Below are 7,014 nucleotides of genomic sequence, written 5' to 3'. Positions count from 1 at the left end.
TGCTGAGCTATTATCCTCTGGTGGGGTCATGCATCATGTCAGCTAGTTAACAGCAGTGGCTGCACAACAGATTTGGAAATGATATAATCAGAATAGCCCAAATTTTTAGACCCTGTTTGTGAAGGTTTCAGCCTTCTGCAGAGGAACAATTGAAAGACATGGCACAATGTACTTACAGTGATAAGCGTCCATGAAAATTGGCTCCTAAGTTATCTGAGCTCAGCTTCCTTTTCCGCAAAGTACAGTGATTTATGTCATAATCATGCTGTTTACTTTCTTATATTTACAATCATCTTATGAGCACTTACAAACATGTGGCACATCACTCTGCTGATTCCTACGCAACAGGTGAAGTGAGTGGGAAAAACCCTTCTGCTATTGCAATAACGTTTGCGGTTATTTAGGTGTGGCTTTCCTGGATCAGGAAGGAGCTGTAAGGGGAGACAATGAAACTACTCCCATTTAGTCCTTCTTTGTTATGGTGTGCTTGGATGGAGAATGTCTGCACAGTCCCTCTCTTTCTCCTGCCATTCAGTTGCTGACTGCATTTGATCCTGTTAGTTATCACTGGTATCACGTTAACACTGAGAGGATCTGCCTAGTGATCAGGGGCCCTGTGTGGGATGTTATATATACACAAAATAAAAACATGGTCTCTGCTCAGATAACCATGTTGTCGTGATTTAACCCCGGCCGGCAACTAAGCCCCACACAGCTGCTCGCTCACTCCCCTCCCAGTGGGATGGGGGAGAGAATTAGAAGAGTAGAAGTGAGGAAACTCATGGGTTGAGATAAAGACAGTTTAATAGGTAAAGCAAAAGCCGTGCACACAAGCAAAACAAGGAATTCATTCACTACTTCCCATTGGCAGGCAGGTGTTCAGCCATCTCCACGAAAGCAGGGCTCCATCACGCGTAGCAGTTACTTGGGAAGACAACCGCCATCACTCCAAACGTCCCCCCCTTCCTTCTTCTTCCCCCAGCTTTATATGCTGAGCTTGATGTCATATGGTATGGAATATCCCTTTGGTCAGTTGGGGTCAGCTGTCCCAGCTGTGTCCCCTCCCACCTTCTTGTGCACCCCCAGCCTACTGGCTGGTGGGGTGGGGTGAGAAGCAGAAAAGGCCTTGACTCTGTGTAAGCACTGCTCAGCAATAACGAAAACATCCCTGTATTATCAACACTGTTTCCAGCCCAAATCCAAACCACAGCCCCATACTAGCTACTATGAAGAAAATTAACTCTATTCCAGCCCAAACCAGCGCACATGTAGACCATGTTAACAAATGTACCTACAACTTCAAAGAGTGTTTTTTGTAAGGACAGTAGTGGTATGCCCAGGAGATTCATTTGACACCACCTGTATTAGTCTCCATCAATGGATTCCTTCTGTATCCATTAACTTCTTCCTGCAAGAAAATCTCTTATAGACACCTGAAGTATGCCCTCATTAGAGAGACTGTGCACGTGCTGTTCCTCCTCCTGGCTCCCATTCCCTTTTCTAAGAGCAATTTCTTTCTTTTGGGCTTCTCAGAGGCTACTCCTAACTGCTACTTTTCTTCTGAGCCTCTTCACCCTCTCTGTCTCTCCTTGTGTCACGGAATGAATGATTTAGATCACTAAAGAATCACCATCAAAGGTATTAGCAAAAGTGGTTTTAATATGATGTTGTAAAAGTGCGACTTAACAAACTTCGATGGCAAGGTTCATTCTATTAATTACTGCATGGAAGAAATATACAAAAGAAAATTGAGTTACACTCAAGCTGGAATGATTCACAGAGAGATCGGAGATGCAAAAGGGTAAGGAGGACCCTGCCATTGTGTCACGAGTTCAGAGTGGACCCCCTTGCTTTCTAAACTCCCCCTCACAGAGGAGTCTAAGTGCAGCTAGGTCCAAACCTAGTCTCAGACGTGGTGAACGGTTTATGTCTAAGGGATAATACATGCAAAATTTATGTAAAGTTTCATTAGCATCAATTCAGCATGCAATCAAAGTTACAAAGACAAAATCAAAGTTACCATACTACAAGGTTATGCGCAATACCGGTCGCTTACAAAAGATCTGCAGAGATGTTAGTTATATACCATTTTACATACAGAATTAGTTGATTGTATACTTTTTACATGCTGGATTGATGTAATATGTTTCATTTTTTGTCAAACTTTGATATACAGAATGATTATAAACAATAAACATAATAAAGTTAAAACTAGCAAAACTACAATTGCATGCACCATCAAAATCAAAATTCCAGTTGCTGTTGGTGACCATCCAAAAAGAGTTTCCCACCAGTGATGTTCTCCATCATTTTTCACTCTTTCTAGGACATGGTGTATCATGATGGATGGTAATCAAGAGTTTTTTGTCCGTTGTTTTGAATTCGTTTTAGCAATTGACTCAGGTCATCATGTTTCAACAGTTTTCTCACCAATATGAGATTCATTCCAATAGGGGTAGGCAATAAATCTTAATATAATGTATAGTTAGATTGTAGCAGTTGTGACAGGAGCTGAACAATTAAAGTTGCATCCCATAATTTTGGTAAAATAACAAATACAGATATTTGAGTGATTGTATGTCTCTGCAGTGGTGTTGTCTATAAATATAGAATCACAAAGGGTTCTCATAAAAACACATCCATTTCCAACATATATAAATACAGTTTCAGGGGTTTCATCAGGATTTATTTCAAAATGACAAACATTTTGTTCAGTGTCAAGACAAATGTCTTGGGCCTTAATGGTATTACTTTCACAAATAAATCCCTGTTGTTCCTGTATCAACATCAATAGTTTGCCATTTATTCCCATTCTGTTGGGCCCACACTCTATGTTCTAATGGGTAGAATACCATTCCATTGTGATTTAATCCCAGCGCAATGATTGGGTATATGGTGTATACCGAAGCATTGCGTATTTTTAACAAAAGCTGTTGCTTTACTGTTGGTGGGGTCATAGGTAAAATTGACTGGATGCCACCAGGATTGGAATTCCCTTTCAAATTTGGTTGCATTATCCCAGATTACCTTTCAAATTTCAATGGGTAAGGTGCCTTCTTTACCTTCTCTCACAATCGCTGCCACAGTAGATTGTACACACAATTGAGCTTGAATACAACTAAGAGCGAGGGAGACATTAATTTGGGCTGCACCTAGTGCATTTACAATTAGTTGGTGGTCCTTTTCATTATTTTTTTCCCATTGAGGTAATATATCAGATACGAGCCATTAGTTAGTTCCTAATGCCGATAGAGAAGATTGCAATGGACGTTCTAATTTGTGTAAATTACTTGTTGTTGAGCTTATTTTGTTTGCTAAAACTTCAGCATCCATGCTGTTTAATAGTCCTACTCCTGTTCCCAGGATGCCAGTCACATCTCTCTTTGATCATTTTGGAGAGGTGAAGGTTCATCTGGGCAACCATGCTAACCATCCTGTATAAGATGTATTCAGAAATGGTGAGCAGGTAGTTTTAATTTCAGAGATATTAACCTGTATTGATAGTTCCACTCCTTTGAGGGACCATGATGGATTAAATAGCACTTGTTGCTGGCCTATATATTTGAGGGCATAGGGTCCAATTTTAGAAATTTGTGAGGATAGAGTTTTCTTATCCTTTACAATTGGGGAGGATGTTGAGTGAGGAGTGGTGGAAGTAATTGTACTAGGTTCAGTAATGTCTGTTTTAAATTTAAATGATAGTCCCACGTCCCTGCGAGCCCAAAGGCAGATTATAAAACCAGGTTGTACTAAGGCAAAATTGTACCAACAGTCCAATCCTTTAGAGGTGCAACGACGTGCGTCTGTGGTGTTTGATGCAATGTTGTGCACAGAAATCTCAGTTGCCTTCTCATGGGTAGATCCATTGATCATCCGGCATGCTATTTTAATTTCTGTCCCTGCTGTTCCCCAAAGTCGGGGAACTTTATTAATAACAGTTTTATTTCTATCGCAGCTCCATTTATTTTCTGAGTATACTTCAGTTCCGAGTATGACCATGGTGGAAAGATTCAAATCTCCTGTACTAGGGAGTGTTCCCAGTGTACTTAACATGAGCTTGAGACCATGGTCACTCTAGGATTCTCTCAGTAAGACTCCTCAGTAAAACTAAGGGAATATCCAGAGTAGGCACTGATGTCATTGTGATAGGTTTAGTGATCCTGAGAGATATTATTCCTAGTATTATGTTGTGTCCCTTCAGAGTGTGCCATCTGCATGATATTTCAACATCATAACGTTCCTTCACTATGTCATGTATTGAGCAATGACTTATGTTGCAGCATTTTCTACATGACGTGTAAGAGTTATTGTGAATAATCATAACATATATATATATCCCTTATTAACAGGTGGTTGTGTTTTACAAGTCACATTTGTATTATTGTCTTTTAGCAACAGACAATAAGTAGCTTATCTGTATTGACACAATAGCGGTTGATTTCTTGATTAACAATTAAGTTGAGGCAGGTGGGCATTTGTGAGGAAGCAAGTATTATCGAAATCTTCAATAGCAGTGGAGTGCTGTATCTCACTTTCATCTTGGAGGACACTGCAAGATAAAAAAGTAAAATTGACTGGTCTTGGTGGGGTTTTCCGGACAGGTTATCCCATTAGAAAGAAGGAAAATCCACCGTGCACTAATTCTATGTTTTATACCACTGCTGTCAGTAGCTTCCCAGGCAAGTGGGCCATAAGGTTGAGTTAGAGTCATAGGTGCAGTTCCAATTTGTGGTAAATTTACCATGACAGGTTGTCCTGGCTGTAATGCTATTGGATATTTTCTTTCATCAGAGGGTGGAGCATCAGACTCAGTTTTTGCAGAGAATGCTCGGCTCACAGGGCTTCCAGTGGGCCCATACTGATTATTCAATTGATGAAGTACTTTGGAAAGTCTAGTATCCCAATGGGCCTCATGTGGCTTAAGGCTCCTTTTCAGTAAGCCATTAGCTCTTTCTGCCATCCCATTTGATTGAGGATAGTAGGGGTATGGAATACCCATTGAATTTCTTCCTGTTTTGCTCATTCTTGCACTTCCTTGCTGGAAAAATGTGAGCCATTGTCACTTTGGATGATATCGGGGGTTGGTAGGCCTGAAAACCAAGAGGATAACCCCCTAATGGTGCTCTGACCGTTAGCCTTCTGACATTTAGTTGCCATAATTAGGCCTGACATGACCTCTACTCCTGTGAGGATGTACCGATATCCAGAGGAGGGTTTAAAGGATCCAATGTAATCAATTTGCCAGATTGACCATAGGGTTTTTCCTTTATTAATGTGTAGGGGTGGTGTTTTAGCAGGATGATCCATTTGCAATTTCAATTTACATTGGGGGCATTCTGTAAGGACGGCTTCACATATTTTCCTGTTTAGAGGCCAACCTCAGCTTTGGGCTGCAAAATAAAGTGCTTCTTGGCCTGTGTGGCCTAATTTCTGATGTAACCATTCCCCCAGTCGGTACCACCCAGGATCTGGCGTATGTCCTGTTTTTACTTTCCTGATTCTGGCTAAAGCATCCACTTGTTGGTTCCATTTTGTGGCTGGTTGGTCATTGTTTACATGGGTTTTTACCCACCCTAGTTTAAATGACATTTGCCTAGTTATATCTAATAGTAATTGCAAGTCTTCAGTTCTCCAAACTGGGGATCTATTTACTTCCCAATTTAGGGCTTCCTATTGACAAAGCCATTGTGTGGCATCTGCCCACACGGCATAGGAGTTGACATAGATAACTTTTGCTCCGTTTTGTGCTGCTAGAACAACTGCCCTTAATTCTCCTACTTGTACACTACCTTCACCTTCTTCTATTACTTGTTTGACGGTGGTAATTTCTAATGCGGTGGCTTTATATTGCCATTTGCAATTTACCCTCTTTGCTAAGGCATCAATAAACCAAATGCCTTCAGTTGGTGTTTTCTCAGTGAGGGGAGGTGCATTTAGAATCGGTGAAGGTTTAAATGGCTGGTTTAGTGCTAGTAGGTTGGTGTTTATAGGCATTTGTAATTTGGAAATTTTTGTATGTCCTTCAGTCAATTGCATTTCATCTGCTACTCCCATCAGATAGGCATACCATTTTCTGGTAGTGGGTTTCTGTGCAATTCCCTCTGGGGGAGCAGTTCCTTTTAGGACTGTCTCTAGCAAATTAAATGGCCCTGTAGTCTGAACAGGTTGCCACTGGTGTATTTTCTCAACTTGTTTAACTGCTCAGACTAAAGACAAAAGTCCTTTTTCCCATTCGGAATATCTCTGTTGTCTCTCTTTAAATGTAGTTGAGCTAAACATTAAAGGTCTTTTTGGCCCGCTTGGCCTGGTCTGGAATAGGTTGCAATAAGTACCATGCTCTGCAAAACCCCATTCTGCTGTAATAGGGTCACGGGGGTGTACTGGTCCTAATGATTGATATGCTTTTAATTCCTGAATTAGGGTTTTGACTGCCTCTTCATGTTCTGGGTTCTATTTCCATGGTTTTCCCTTTTGTAAAAGTGAGTACAGTGGGCGAGCAATGATAGAAAATCCAGGTACATATTTCCTCCAGTATCCTAAAGTACCCATAAACTGTTGTAATTCTTTCCTAGATTGGGGCACCTGCAATTGTTCTATTTGTCTTAGAGTGTGTGGGGGAATTGCTGCACTACCTGCAATCCACCAAGCACCTAAAAATTTTACTTCTCTACTTAGTCCCTGACATTTTTTAAGTGGAACTTCAATTTCTGCTTTCTATAGTGCCTGCCACACTGCTGCTGCTGCTTCTACCACTTTTTCAGAGGAGGTTCCTCCGATTATGATATCATCTATATATTGGTACAGTTTCACATCTTGAGGGAGTGAGACTGTTTGTAAGAGTTCAGCAAGCGCAGCATGAGCAATTGTAGGTGAATGTTTATACCCCTGTGGGAGTCTGTTAAAGCTGTGTTGTATACCTTCCCAAGTAAGAGCAAATTTCTCTTTATCCTCCTCCTGCAAGGGGACCATAAAGAACATATCTCTGACATCTAGCATTGGCATCCATGGGTGTGT

The 7,014-nt window shown here is 40.9% G+C and overlaps 1 pseudogene; it reads right to left on the bottom strand.

The window, feature by feature from the left end:
* Positions 1–2,158: 2,158 nt before the first annotated feature.
* On the bottom strand, positions 2,159–3,873 carry LOC142079939 (uncharacterized; annotated as a pseudogene).
* Positions 3,874–7,014: the final 3,141 nt, after the last annotated feature.

The sequence above is a fragment of the Calonectris borealis genome, chromosome 3 (assembly GCF_964195595.1).
Source record: "Calonectris borealis chromosome 3, bCalBor7.hap1.2, whole genome shotgun sequence".
Taxonomy (NCBI): Eukaryota; Metazoa; Chordata; class Aves; order Procellariiformes; family Procellariidae; genus Calonectris; species Calonectris borealis.
This window is presented reverse-complemented; position numbering and strand designations above follow the sequence as displayed.